The following is a 16,724-nucleotide window of genomic DNA, read 5'->3' as shown; positions in this document are numbered from 1 at the left end:
AAACGCAATATACAGTTTTTATGATGCGTTGAATGGTTAACTTTATTCTTATTAATCTGTGATTCTTATTAATGGCAAATTAATCTGTGATTATTATTAATGGTAATTGGAACAATAATAAAATTATGTAATTCTTCCCTGCTGTAACACAGTCGGTCGACTAGCACAGAGGGAAGTCTTATTGTTTACTTTTCTAATAAAAAAAGAAAAAAAAAAAATCTTTGGGTGTTACGGATATAAATAGAACTGTATTTGATGATTTTTAACAGGGCCGTCTCGTTGTTTGTATTTACATAACTTGTAGTATATTTATTAGGAAATAGAAGACTTACTTATTTTTATTTCATTTATTTAATGAGTACATCATTGTAATGAGTTCGAGATATGGGCTAATGGGAAGTGTAAAAAATAAGTTTTAACGAAGAATCTTTTAATATGTATAGATCTTTCTATAATTCTATTAGTAGTGACATAAAGCTGAAGAGTTTGTTCATTTGAACGCGCTAATCTCAGTAACTACTGGACCGATTCTTACACTGTTGGTTGTATACGTGACATGAAGGAAATATGTGTAATCTCCGATCGCTTACAATAACTCATATATAGCCTATAATCCTATTTCCTACTATCCTACTAATATTATAAACATGAAAGTTTGTAAGGTTGTGTGTGTGTTTGTTGCTCTTTCACGCAAAAACTACTGAAACAATTAAAATGAAATTTGACACGTAGATAGCTCGACAACTGGAATAATATATAGGCAACTTTTTATCCCGATATTCCTACGGGATACAGACTTACGCGGGTGAAACCGCGGGGCGCAACTAGTATGCTATAAATGTACCATTACTGTCTAATATGAGGTATGTCTTTGAGAAGAAAGCGAGAGGTTCTAATGGTCAGCCTTACATCACGTTATTGACAGACGGACTGTAATCATGTTACTTAAGAATGCGTGGATGAAAGGTTTGTTCTTTTGTGGTTGTGAGATATTATGGCAGAGATGGGAAAAAAACAGATATACATGGAAGTTAAAGATTTTTCAACGGATTTTAAACTTCTTTTCATTTTATTATTTATGAACTATTTATTTCATTATTTAACCCGACGTTTCGACTTAATAGTGTGCGTCAAGGGGATACGATATGAGTCGTTTAAAATCCGTTAAGTCTTTAATTAAAAGAAACACATTCAAGTGTAAGAATCTTTGATAACTTTTTGCTGCATCTTTGCAAGTTCGAATGTGCAAACAATTTAACAGTCATATAGTCAGACAGACAGAGATTTTTGAGTTTGTGATCCTATTAAAATTATGAATAGACTAAAGCCTCATACGAGGGTTCAGGTCCACCACAGCACAACCACAGTCAAGTGCGGGTTGGCAGATGCCACATGTTGTCTTGTGTAAACGAAACATTAAGCACGTGTTCATAGGTAATATTAAACGTAAGGGTAATTAAGACAGTTTTATGGTATATTATTATTTAAAGGGAAATATCACGATATTTGTAAAGGAACGTTGAATATTGGCAAGGTTTTTCCTAAACGATAATCGACCAAGCATCCGGTTTAAGCCTCTTTATCTATTAATTTATATTTGACATTCATGGTTATTTTTAGGATTCCGTATCACAAAAGGAAAAAGCGTAAACCTTAAAGGATCAGTTTGTTGTTCATCCGTCTGTCTGTCTGCCTGCCTCTTTCAGAGAGGCGAGGAGGTATTGAACTGAAATTCATATTAAATACTCAAGTCTACTGTGAAAAGATCAAACTTCTAGCCGACGATGAAGCCGACGCAATCAAAAGATACGCAGTTTATGATCAACATTTTCAAGGGACACTTACAAGGGAATAAAAAGCAACAGAAAACCGCGAAGTTAGAATAGAAATGTTGTACAAAACAACGTCTTATAGTACAGATTAAGGAAAAATTGCGAGAGGCATACATTTTCAGTTACATCATATAAAAAACAGGTTTGTATGGAACCCTCGGTGCGCGAGTCCGTCTCTTACTTGCTTGGTTTTGTCATAAATTATGAATTTTGTGTTCGTAAATTGTGTCATTAAATTTGCGTGTATAAAATTAAATTTGTTTAGCAAAGCTTCAAAATCGTTCCACGTAGATCGGTAGATGTTAACTATTGTAACTTAATAAGAATAAAAGTGGTCTAGTAGTGGTCATATAACGCCTTGGTCGTATAAGCAATTAATATGTAGTAATTAGCAGTCACGTGGATTTTATTAATTTTTATTAGAACCTAGGTATTATTCATAAATTAATGTCCCCTAAAAATTAGTACATGTTACTTTTCGTTATGAAATGTTTTCTGGTGCCTCCGTTATTCATATCTTAAATGTTTGTAATTTTTTTTTAATGGTCAAATTATTGTTTTATTTTAAGACGTTCTTGTACTAAAAATGTTGAACTTTTGACCTCGTGTATATGTATCTTCCATTATCTTATATTTTCACAAAATATAATATATTTGAACCTTAAGTTATAGGAAATATACTGTAATATTTGGCAGTATATTAGGAAAACGACCTATTCGGTGCATTTTCAAGAGAGAGACTTAAAGGGGCGAGTCCACAGACTACAAATATTTATATGTACCCTCTATTAAATAGTAATAAATACATAGATTGTATCACATGTATTTAGATCCCCTTTTCATCGTACTAGATAGAAGGATATAATTAAGTGACTTGACTCATATACAACGACATTAAAACCGTTTAATGAGGATGTGGGAGCGGAATCTGAGAGAAAACCAGCGTATTACATCATATGATCTTTTGGCAATATTTGCTGACGTCAAATCTGCTGAGAGAACGGTTAAGAGCAATGAACTATAGTGCAACCTACTATAGTCGAGTTTTTTATGTTTATTCCTCAATTATGTTAACGGATGAAGGGAATTTGATGAAGTTTTATTTAAGGCTAGGAGGGCCCCGATTTTTAACAGTTTTAATATGGATTGTATCGTGAATTATCAAGTTTATAAGAAACACTGAAGGATGCATGTAATTCATACATTAATACGAAAATAACACTGTCTTTCTCTTCTTCACGCCTAATCCACTGAACCGATATAGCTGAATATAGCGGATCGTTCGAGACCAATGAAGGGCAAAGTATAGACTAGACCAACCCAACCCCGACACCATTTTCCTTTGACTGTACGGGCGAAGTCACGCGAAAAACTAGTGAGAAATAATTATCCCATTTGACATACATTCAAGTAATATTCCCACACAATCGCGTGTAAGTATTAATAAATTTCTATCGCCTGATATAGAAGTAGTCGTTTGTTTTTGCTCCTCGCCTGCCAGTTGTCACGCGAAGACAAATCTATGCGATGAAATGCATCAAAAAAATTCCTAGATACGATAGTCTTATATTTAATTAGCTAAGTACATCAGACAGTCTATTTAGTTTTGACCGATCAAACTCTACTTAATCGATCGAATAATCACTATAAATAGATCAAAACGATAAAAAAAATTAAAATTAAAATTTATTGTGTTGTTTATTATGAATAACGCTCCTACTTTAGACTTTATATAGTGAGAATGGAAAACAATTAATTAAAACTGTCCAAAAGACAGCTTTACGAAAATCCACCAAACATTCAAAGGTCACCCATCCGATATCCAGCCACTCCCACAGACGCTTAACCCCGATTGATCAACAGTCACAAACGATTGTAAAAGAGTAATAACTTGCAGTAATATTTATTGCATCGGCTCGATGTGTCGCCGCGCTGGCAACGTAATTTCGTTTGTCTGTAACCTACATTTACCGTCGACGATACGGATGCGATATATTACGATATATTGTCGTGATTGTTATGCACCGCACTGTATGTAGTGCAGATGCGGTTGAAGTTGGGCTTATTGGCATGTTGAGTTTGTATTTGTATTTGAATAAAAATGAAGAAAAACAAATTGAGAAGAAAACCAAATTGGTAAAAAAAAAAATATCATATTCGAAAAAACTCTGGTCCCGTTTCCTTGGCCTCACCCCCTTCCTAGTCCAGTCCCTTTATCCAGTGGTGATACCTTACTATAAGCCGAACTTCCGGCACAGCTTCCCGCTATAACATAAAGAAAACCTTTGGATAGCATTGTTTTATGAATTATTAGCAATGGAAGGCATATCATGTTATGTTTATGTAGTAATTTATTGCATAATTACCCGTTTCATTAAATGTTATGATTATTTTGAGGACCTAATTAAAATAAAACAAATTTAATATGTTAATGTACAGTAACATAAAACACGTGTATCCACAAGGCCAATTGCAAATTTCTTGTTAAACTAAAAACCGTTTTTGAAGCTTTTAATGTTAATCAATAAAAATAAAGCCTATTGTTTATTATGAGACATAAAACCTGATAAGTTCCCTATTTTTATTACCTTAAATGACAAACAAATCAACGAAGTCATTATTTTTGAGAAAATATCTTAATTGCATCTTTCAAGTGCATTATCATAAAATTGTAATAAAAATAAACAATACAATTAAACTATCCAATTTACTATTTTTCGTTAAAGCAAATTGGCATCCTGTATAGGCGCATGTCACACTTTTCTGTTACTTTTTACGATTTATTGTTTTTTTTTCAAAGTTATTTTTTGTGCTTAGTACATACTAAATGTAATAAGTGAAATAAGTGCTTCATTCTTTGTAAAAACTAACAAACATCACAAAAGTTTATAATACTTAGATTTCTAGGTAATATAGGATATCGTTACGCCTAAAGTGCACCTAAGCACCGTTAGAGCTAGCGTACAATGAGGCCAATGTGACACTCGGTTTGTTGCGCTGTGAGTACTTAGCTTGGTATAAAACATCAATGTTTATCTTGAAAGAAATATAAAAATAGATTTTAATTGCGGCGTTTATTACGCAGCACTTTAGATTTCTAGTCTAGGTCATGGTTGGTCATTTGCTAAGCGTTTTGGGTATCATTGTTGGAAAATCTTTCTGACCGTGAAATATTGATTTTTTAATAATTTATTTATTCGTTTTCTTTTGCATGCATAAAACTTTCATACTCAACCTATAGTAAATCCAATACATAAGTATTATTTAATCGTAAGATATTTTTATGCAATAGCGAGCAACAGAGCTAGTGGTTCGCCTGATGTAGGATATCTATGGTTAGCTGTAATTATTAAAATGTCTTAAGTGTCAGTGTGTCGAAATTAAGAAATCACGCATAATTAACAGTAATGGCCTCAAATATGTGTGGTATTATAAGTGTGAATTAGTAAATATTATAATGTTATATAATATCAAAAATGAAAGGCCGCGAGTGTAGATCATGGTCATATACCGTAAGGTCATTGGGAAATGTAAGTCAGTGAGTTGTTGAGACGAGTAAGTGAGAACTAGAAGTTACTATGAATGGTTTCTAAAATAAAATGAAAAACTTTAAAATGAATAAACAATAGATGTATGTAAAATCACTGAAATCACACTTTAATGATATAATTAAATCAAGTTTCCCTTGCTTTCATACTTAGGGAATTATTTAATTCCGGCGATCCTCGTAACGGTAAAAAAATAAACTCGTGAAATTATTGTATTGTCAATGATTCTTAATAAGTTTATAAAGTTTGAATTAAATCTGTCCGTTTAATGTGGGTGAAAGCGAGTCTAAAGCTTCCTCAACACAATACTTTACTGGAAGAAGTGTCCAAAATATGTTTATTAAAGTATTTGTAGTATAATAGTACTAAAAGGTAAAGGATAATAGTACTGGTCCGCCCCCATGTATGCAATATAGTATTAATTGTATACTCAGGGGCGTTCCGTACATATTCATTTTTAGTCTACAGTACCCAGGGTATTTCTAAGGTGTAATCCCTGGATATATTGAATCGATTTTAAAAATTCTTATACCATAAAGCCGAGTTATCTATAGCGTCATACGTTATATTTAATTTGATTATATCACGGATTTAAGTCGAAGCGAGGTCGAGCGGATAGTATATTATGAAAGTGGTTAAAATTGGGTGGTTAAGATTTAATAAAATAAATAAAATAAAATAAAATAGCCTTTATTGCTGAACTTATTTTACAATGATTTTCTATACAAACTTGTTTACTTTATACGGTTATTTCTTTTTTTTTTAAATGAACTATGTAATCGGTAAACGGTCGTTTCTACGTTGCAGCTTGTCTTTCGACATAGGCCTCCTCTAGGAATTTCCACTCTATTCTATCTTTCGCTACACGAGTCCATATTGGACCTGCTATTTTTCTGATGTCGTCTTCCCATCTTGTAGATTGTCTGCCTCTTTTTCTTTTGCTATGTCGTGGTTGCCATTCAGTTATGAGTCTCGTCCATTTCTCCTTCTACTTTCTTATCAGCTTTCGACGTAATGCGGATTAGGGCTAATTCTCTTTCCTCTCTTTCTACTAAGACAACAAGTAACAAAGAATAACAATTAACTCTCGGTAAACGGAAACACTTCAACGTAAACCAACATCAACATAGAATAACAAAACAACGTACTTCCCCAAGCCGACTGGTCATCGTGGGGATAAATGACCACGACCCTCTAAAGGTTAAGATTTAATGTCGTAATGTAAATATACATTTGGCAAGAACCATCGAATTGTCTTGAAAAATTTTTATTCTATTTCAATTCACAATAACATTGTAACACACAACCATTGGTCAAACATTGTAAAACACACGATGAGCCTTTAGCAAATAATTGTAATAAAACTTGCTATTTTTAGTTCAAACTGTTATAACTAGACTAAATTTAAATGGGACCACATGGAAGGCACTTGTCAAATAAAAAAAAGATTCATAAAAATCGATTCACCCAGCAAAAAGTCGAGGTGACAAACATAAAAAATACAGTCGATTTAATAATTTCCTTCTTTTTTCATAATGGATCCTTCTAACAAATACACAAGTCATTAATTCATTTTATGGTTTAGCCAATAATAAGCTATCATTAATCTATTACACGGTTTCGCTACAAAATAAGGCAAAATACTAATAATACATATTAATCATGTCATAAATGCTACGTTTAATTTATTATATAGATAAGATGAAAATAATGTCGAACGAGTTTGCTAGATTTTGTAAAAAATTTATATTTATTTTATAAAAAAAAAAAATATTGCCTCAGAAGGAATACTAATTAATCTGTGACAGATTCGATTGACTTGATATGTTGATATTTTATTACCACACATAAAATTTAAATAAAAATATTTTAATCTTGTTTTAAGCCTACTCGAACCAGGTAGTAAATGTCAAATAAGTTATGTTATTCACATGGATATCGTCAGATATGCGGTTTATTTGCGAATATAAAGTGATTTTTTTATGTCAAGGTCGGTATTGGAGCTGGTGGGTCGCCTGATGGTAAGCACTACCACCGCCCTTCATGGGCGGTGGTAGCGCATTCATACCGAAACATATCCTTTTCCTTACCCTTCCCAGTCCTTTTCTTTATTCCTCTCGTCAATCCTTTTTAAACTCTTTATTGCATAGAAAAATTTACCGAAAAACATAGATAAAACACAACAAAAGAGAGAATATGCTCAAATGGCTTATCGCTAGGTAGCGATCTCTTCCAGACTACTATATAAAATAATAAAATATAATAGTTTAAAAAAACTATAAAACACGCTTTAACAAAAATCATATTTTGCAAATTGAAAACTGGAATAATTTTATCAAATTAGTGTATTGTCATCGGTCCTCAATAAATCTACAAAGTTTGAACGAAATCTGGCCGTTTAAAGTGGGTCAAAATCGCGCCCAAAGAAGTCAGTTACAAACAAACAAACATACAAACAAACAAACATACAAACAAACAAACATACAGGTGAAGCTAATAAAAAGCGTGTAAAAAGAGAAACATTATAATAAATAAGGGAGGCCAATAATATTTCAGGCATTCAAATGGTGAGTTGAATTTCATTCTATCTCACTTTGGGAAGAGGAGGGGGAGGGGAGGATGTCTAAATGTGCGTAATTTATCGACGCCCCCTAATTAGAATACAGGTTAATTGTTAAAAATATTGTGTAATATTCAAAACGTGATTCCTTATACTATATAATGAATTATTTATTTCACGTGTATTTAACCGACTGTGAAAAGGAAGTTATCAAGTTCGCACGTTTTTAACTGTATTCATCATTGCATAATTGTAATTATGTTTAACTTAAAGGTCAATTTAATTAAATATTAACTTGTCGCGACTTACCAGATTGACCCAGGGCAAAATATAAAACTTATGACAAATTTATGTATAGAAGTCATACTAGTTTTATAATAATGTTTAAAATCATGCTAATAATTTTTTCGTTGCACCCACAGAAACCATAAGAGATGTTACACTAGAACAAATAAACAAAAGAAAAAGTATATGTTTATTAGTATTATTAGAGTAAACGAACATGCATAAAATACTAGCTGCCCCCCCCCCCCCCTGGGTTTATCCTTGAACGTTATCTATAGACTAGATATAGCACTCGGGGATCACGTACGTAATTTAAAGGAAATTACATTAAAGTTCATACCGCTATTTCATTGTGTAAATATGTAATATAGTTACATTTTTAAATGTGAAAGATCTGTCTGTTTGTTACGCTTTCACGGCTAAATCGCTGAACCAATTTTCGATACCTATTTAATTTCTAATATCTAGTAGTATATATATAATATCTATATATTTAGAGATCGTTTGTGGACCGATTAATTTTCGAACGGCTTCAAAAAGGAGGAAGTTCAAAGGAAAAATCGGGGTTTTACCGTATAGTTCACTTTCCCGCGGGATTTACTGGAAAAATCTTCCTTTCTCGGGCCTCAAACTGTGTTTGTACCAAATATCATCTAAATCAATTCAAAAGAAGAGACAGACAGCCAGAATTACTTTCGTATTTATAATGTTGGGTGGGCTTATGTAAATTAAGCAGTTCCTCAACTTTGCCTATTTAGATGTATTAAAAAAAAATATTTTTTAGATTCTAATGTTTCCGAGTTGATTGACCTTTGTTTTAATTTGACGTGGGTGATATTTCAAGCTTAGGCCGGTTTTAGTGTCACGCTGACCGCTCGCTGACCATTCTGACTGTCGGCGCTGACAGCCGAACGTATGAACCTCTACGATCTGCATATGCTGATACCCACGTTAGTTTTTACTATTTTTTATGTCATCCTCGGCAATGGAGCTGGCGAGTCGCCTGATGGTAAGCGCTACCACTGCCTTTGAACATTTGGACAGATATGATCTACAGATAGATTCCCGACTTTAAATTGGAAAGTGATTAAGAAAGGATTAACTAGAGGAATAATGGAAAGGTCTGCGAAGGGTAAGGAAATGGATATAGGCCTTCGGCTCTACCTCATAGTGCGAAACAAAGCAGCATGCTGCTATTTCACGTGTCTTCTGTGGAGAGGTGGTACTTCTCCTGTGCGAGTTTGCCCAATTTGCGCCGAAGCATGCTCGACTCCCACATACAACATTCTGATATGCTTCATAGAGGTACATAGTACATATATTTCAGCTGTCAGCACAGACAAGACGGGCAGTGTGCCGTCAGCGTGACTCTAAAACCAATCTTCCAGGCTTGTTTTTTGTCAATTAATATAGCTTACAATAACAGATCATGAAATTAAGCGGTTACCTACAATTTTTACCTAATGTAAACCTTATGATCATTTTACGTATAATATCATTTGAACTTCATGTAAATAATCATATTGGTAGTATCTAACATACATTGTTATAATTCCAATAACTACATTAAAATATTATTTTGTCATTTTAAATAACAGATATAACCTGTGAGAATAATTAATGGTCCTACAATGGTATCAACAGAATCGTCACATGTCGGAAGTGCGTCCTTGAAAATTAGTTAAAACCGACGTGACACGTGATCCTAACGTAAAAATTATTCATTAACCATATATATGGTTATTTTACCATAATTATTAAATATTAAACAGGGGTGGCTCAGTGGTGAGAACCTCGGACTTCAAAATCGAAAAGTCGGGGTTCGAGACCGGGCAAGCGAGCAGGAAATAAATTGATTTCTCAATTTATCTGCACATGTAGATAACATCACCACTGCTTAAAACGGTGAAGGAAAACATCGTGAGGAAACCGGCATGTCCAAGAATAAAAACATCGACGACACGTGACATCTGCTAACCCGCACTTGGCCAGCGTGGTGGATTATGGCCTAAACCTTCATAGGAGGCCTGTGTCCCAGCAGTGGGAACTTATATAGGCTGATGATGATGATAATGATGATTAAATATTTTCCGGTGATCGGAAAATTCGTAAACATTTGTTATTGATTGTGGTATGTATATTTGCAGCATAGCAGTCTACAGAATGCTGATAAAACCCGGCTTCAAACAGTAGTTCCTTCAAAAATTGTTAATAATCATAAGAACTTATTATATTACATATATTTTATGCATTTTCAAAAAAGGAAGAGGCAATTTGACTGTATTGCGATTACATTTTGATTGATTCTTTTTTATTAGATAGCTGATACCTCCCGTGGAGTACCACCATTAATGTTCCTTCTAGTTCTACCAACTTAAGGGCTAAGTTTTATGTTAAAAATCATTATTATAAGAGAGCACATTAGATACATACAAAATACTGTAGATTATCTTATTCTTAGTTACATGACGTGATTATAACAATACTCTCGTATTACAATGATGAGGTCACAGTCGATTGTTTTAATAATAATATCGATTAGCGTTGTCCCGTGACATTTACTTGCTGGACAGACAGTGTATTTTTTCTCAGTTAACATCGTTCCACTGAATTTATATATATTTTATACAACTCTGTGGTTTTCTCCTTATTGAATTTTTGTTTTGGTGCCAAATAAAGATATGTATGTCTATGAATATCAGTATTGGATAGAATTAAAGTGTTATTTTTAAATTATGTAGAGCCGTTATATATTGATGATTAAGTGTCGTAAATATAAACGAATTATAAAGGATGATATAAATTTAAGTCTCTTTATTATTTTAACAACATATAGTAACAATTTTTCACGCAATTGTAAAAAAAGCACAACCACACTTCATTACTCCTTAATGACAAATACCACGAGGAAATTAAATGCACATACAACAAGAACCATTAGAAGTTATATTATATATAACATTAACGTATATAAGTCTAGAAAACGACATATAAGTTCCGTATTTACATCCTTCCGCTTCTCTGTTAAAATCAACTGTGAAATGGAGGTATTATGTGGTATTATGGTGTTTCAGTGATAAGAATTTTGTACTAAAGTCGTTTTGATTTGGTTTGAGTTAGTTTACGTTATAGATCAGACGAGCGTTCAGAAATCAAATTTTACATTCGATCATTTCGCATATCACTGCTCGAAACGGTGAAGGAAAACTTCGTGAGGAAACCGGCGTGATCAAGAAAAAAAAAAGTTCGACAAATTGTGATTTCTGCCGTCGAAAAATATGCTGAAGATGATGATGGTGATGTGATGTAATGATAAAGATACTTCGGCGCACGCGAATGATGACTTATATATATTAGAGACTAGAGATAGTAGCATTTTTAAACGTAATTAATTAATTTTTAGATCGAATTTCGACATGTCAAAACTTTTGTGAAACTTTTATAAACTGCGTCATAATTAATTAGAAATAAAATGAATTTGCTCTTATTTCAAAAAGAAGGATGCATCTTCTTATATCATATGCTGTTTAAATATATTTTGTAATAAATATTTAAACAGCATATGATATTGTATAGGTATAATATTATGATTTGTGGAGTATACCTAAGCTTTTAAACATGGATATGGTGAATACATTTTTTTTTATTATTTCATCAAAACACAAAATTTTAGACGCAACTTTTAGTAAAATATTAGTGGAGATGTGAATTATGCAATCCATATAAGTAATATGAATAGAATAAAGGTCGCACTTTCACTTTTTTTATTTCGACATGTCATATCGCCTCAATGATTAACCGTTTTAAAAGAGTACTAACTCTTAGCGTCGGCGAAGCGAAGCGAACGCGTGACGTCATTGAAAGAGCTATCAGTGCAATAACGTTGCAGACGCTAGGTCAACAAACCATCGTATTTCACATTGCAAGTGAAATTAACCTTCGAATTACAATTCAGTTCGCGTCTTTTGTGTAACTGGCCTTGGTGAATAAACAGCGGATATATATTCTGTGGGAGAGAATCGGTGAGCTCTCGCAAGATAGCCCTATGTCGTCATCAATGTGACTGTGCATGTGGGAGTGTATGCTATACATACCTGTGTGTCTCCGTGTAGAAGTGCTGTAGTGTGAATCATACGTACTACGAGTTTTGTTACAGCGCACAGACCAAAAATTGCCTGTGTATTGGAAGGGATACATGCAGTTATAAGAAAAAAAAAAAATTATCGTCGCTTTTAGGGTTTCGGAGACTATGGTGCAGATAAAAAAACATATTTATTTCCATAACTATAATTCAATTTATTTTTAAGTATAACATTATATATCAAAATATGTATTTCCATGGGATAACGAGTGGTCAGTCAAGTGGAACAACCTCACTGATCCATTCATTTCTTATATTTTCTTCTGTCTAAGAAATATAATTTTCAGATGACAACTAAGGAAATCGGTGTACCTATTACAACCATATCGGTAAGACCACAGATTATATAACGCTAGACCTACTAATACCATGAGTTGGGTGGCTAACAAAAAATGAATAAATTCTCGTGTACTAAGTTATCTTTGAAACTCAACCAATATTGTAAGTAATTAGATATATAGATATAAGAAGCATTAAAAGTTATAATTTATTTTATCATCACGTGTCTTTGATGAAGAATAAATAGACCAGTCAAGTGCGATTTGTTCGTGTAATGGTCCCGTATCATTAGAATTCTATCAACGTGCTTGGTTTAAAATTGTATATAACTATAATGACATTAAGTGTTCCAAAGGGTATATATTTCTTTATAAATAGTTTAAAAAAGATGTCTAAAAGGTCAAGGTCGATATTGTAATCAATCGTTTGTTGTATAAAGAAGGTGTAATGTATTTATTTTTTCACTGACAATTGTTTATTAATTTATTTGTCTTTTTTTCTCATAAAAAATATAAAACCACAAAAACTTATTATCTAAACAATTGGCGGACTTATCGTTATATAGCGATTTCCTACAGACAACCAGGCGTACGGAGAGAAATTAGATAGATGAGATTGTTTTATAATTTACAAATTATATAGATACAATACATAGATATTTATTTATCATATATGTACATTCATCCACCCCATGTTCTATTCGAGAAATCGAGTTTAAAGAAGTCGATTACATACAAACATACAAGTGAAGCTAACGTGTGAAAAACCTCTCACTTCACTACCTCCAGGTATATTAAATTTTTAACATAATTACAGAAAAACTACAACCCTTTCGAGATAGCATCATCGGGAACTCAGTTTATGAAGTAATTTTATTTTGAAATAAAAATCTATAAAATGCATAAAAATCATCTTTGAGATTATGGTTATTCTTCAATTATTTACTCAGACGTTATTCTAAGGAACCCTGCTAATGAGAAATGGGTGGTCACTGGTCAATGCACGTTGAAAGAATGACAAATAAGCGTCACTTGTTATTCAAAGTGAATACAAATATAGGATTTTCCTTAAGAAAAGGCGTATTGTAATGTGATACTAACTGCGACAGTATTCGATCTGTTGTGTATCTTTACCTAAACTAATAATCTAAAGAGGAAACATCTGAGTTTTTGTATGTATAAGTTTACAAACTACTGGAATGGTTTAAATTTTTTTCATTTCATCTTTAGAAAGCTCAGTTTTCACTCAGTGAAGCCGGAAATAGCTACACATGAGACAAAATTGTGTTATTTCAATAGATTCTACCTATAATAATAGACGATGAAAAGATATTTCTGGGTATGAGTAAATATCGTGCATAATTTAACTTTCCTATGGCGATTTTATTATTCTTAACTAACTGCTCCCCACGGTTTCACCCGCGTAAGTTTGTATCCCGTAGGAATATCGGGATAAAAAGTTACCTATGTGTTATTCCAGTTGTTCAGCAGTTGTTCCGAATTTGGTACGTAGATAACGTACCAAATTTCATTGCAATCGGTTCAGTAGTTTTTAAGTGAAAGAGTTACAAACATACACATACATATACATCCATCCTCACAAACTTTCGCATTTATAATATTCGTAGGATAGAATTTATAAAATACGTATATGATTATTTAATATTTATCTTAACGAGAAATGTGTTTGAACAAATATTACTATTACGTTATTAGGGATTAAGAAATTGCGGATCGCGTAACACTTTGTCTTGTTTCTACATATAATATTTAAGTATCATCATCATCATCAGCCCATATATATTCCCACTGCTGGGACACAGGCCTCCTGTGACTAATATTCTTAAGGCGAAAGTTTGTAAGTATGGATAGATGTATGTATGGATGTTTGTTACTCTTTCACGCGAAAACCACTGAACCGATTGCAAATGTAATTTGGTACGTATACAGCTGAACAACTGGAATAACACATAGGCAACTTTTTATACCTATATTCTTACGGGATACAGACTTACGCGGGTGAAACCGCGGGGCGCAGCGTTATTTCATATTAGCTGCGCCCCGCGGTTTCAGTAGTTATTACGTGAAAGAGTAACAAACACACACACATCCAAATAATTTCGCATTTATAATATTATTAGAATAAGTAGGATAGGATTTGAAATCAGCCTTTAAATACTGTAGTCGTACATATATCATTTGGTTATCTGAGAAAGAAAATAGGAACACGAAAAATATAGATCGATCTAGCTAAGACTTATATTAAAAAAAAATCGAAAGTAATATCGAGAGCTCAGCTATTCACGTACTATTGACAAGTTAAGTTATTTATAAGCAATATTAAAATAACCTAAATGTTAAAGATAATGTAAAATTTTAAATTTTCGAAAATTCCAATTTTATTAAAGTGAAAAGTCAGGCAATTGGCAAAGGAGCCCTTGGGTCAGCTGGTAAGTAACCAGGACAGCAGATCAAGATTTACAGACGCGTGAAGACTCCCCAACTCTCCAAGGCTGAGGTATCGTTAATTTTCATTGATTCGGGATAAGGAAAGGAAATAAACGGAAACCTAGCATCCATCAACATCAACTACAAACTGATTTTGTTTCAATGTATTATTGCGGTCAAATATTCTCTGTTCAATTTAACAAATATAGAAATTTCACCGTAACATAAAAACTTAGGTATGACTCACTGTTAAGAAATGAGAAATTTCGTTTCACAATCTCTCGAATCAGAAAAAAACAGTTCAAAATAAAACAATTGTAATAACAATGAAAAGTACGCTATATCATCTTATAAATAACTAGAACACATACAGTACTTACCAAATAACGAAAAAGTTTCACTTCCTTCTACTTTCAAAGCACTTACACTTTTAATTTCAATTCAATATGTAATTCCTGAAAATTTTAAATGGAACAGACACTAAATTTTCTGAGCACTTAAAAAAATATAAATTCGAAAAGCGCGCGCGTTTTGATATTGACAGATCTTTTTTTTTATTCCACGATACACCGTATGCGGCCAGCGTTCGAATTGAAACTGCTTCGTGCTGCGCTCTCACTCACCAATGCGCAGACCTAAGGAACCTTGAGAGCAGGCAAATACAAATAGTCCATTGTATTTAAAAATTATAAAGAATAATTGCTAATAAAATATTAACTCCGTAATCGCGGCTGAAGCAAAAAACATTATGTGTTTAATCACGCGAACTTATGACACGTTTAACTTGGAAATTAGCACATTACATTTATTGCTTTTAAGCTTTCAAAGTTTTATTTGTTCAAATGAGGACAATGCTCTTGTAAAACTTGTGTTTGAACAATGTCTTTAGTAATTTACTAGAAAAGCAAACAGTGACAGAGTATACAAATAAATGTTCATAGTATTTGTTGTGTTATTTGATCTTAAGGAGTGTCGATCAAATTGAATATCTCAATAAATTCAGTGTCAAGCAATCAACGGAGGTGTAATAAGATTCCTTTTCGTCTACCACTGCTTGTCATTATTATTTTACGATAATGTTAGTAATAGAGTGAAACCAAACACTATAATATTAATAAAAGACTGAACCTAAGGTAGGTACACTCTTTTTATAAATGAATATAGTACCATCGAACAGATTATAACAAAATTAATTATGTACCTACATTCTTAAGTATCTCATTTACATTTGTACAAAGGTGTGAAGTCATTATTTAGTTATTTGTTTCCCTCCATAGTGTAAATTTACATAATCAATGCTATTGTATTACGGAGATGATCTTCTCTTTACAAGGCAAATGAATCACCATCAGAAAATTATTAGCAATTTATGGCAATAGTCATTATTTATACATAAAGAGATCGGGAAATATCATACTGTTGTTTGAAAAGTTTCTTATTAAGTGTATTGGTTTTGCGAGAAACAAATTATTTCTATTTTCCTATATAACATAATAATAATTACAAAAAACCTCTACAAATGTAAAACTTTTTGTGAACGTCGCCTAATAAAGTAATAATTATTACGATAATTACTTTGTCGCATTACATTTATGTCATCTATATTAAAAAGTCGTGATTTAAATACTTTAT

The 16,724-nt window shown here is 32.6% G+C and overlaps 1 protein-coding gene across 1 annotated transcript in view; it reads right to left on the bottom strand.

Moving 5' to 3' along the window:
• The window catches only part of LOC119837792 (ABC transporter G family member 20-like), a 46,515-nt gene extending 30,818 nt beyond the window's left edge, over positions 1-15,697 (bottom strand). The window contains exon 1 of the mRNA XM_038363549.1: positions 15,473-15,697. The gene's annotated coding sequence lies outside the window, so the exon portion shown is untranslated. The remainder of the gene's footprint in view (positions 1-15,472) is intronic.
• Positions 15,698-16,724: the final 1,027 nt, after the last annotated feature.

Source organism: Zerene cesonia, chromosome 29 (assembly GCF_012273895.1).
Source record: "Zerene cesonia ecotype Mississippi chromosome 29, Zerene_cesonia_1.1, whole genome shotgun sequence".
In the NCBI taxonomy this organism is placed as follows: domain Eukaryota; kingdom Metazoa; phylum Arthropoda; class Insecta; order Lepidoptera; family Pieridae; genus Zerene; species Zerene cesonia.
The sequence above is the reverse complement of the archived record's forward strand: the minus strand, read 5'-3'. Positions and strand labels throughout refer to the sequence as shown.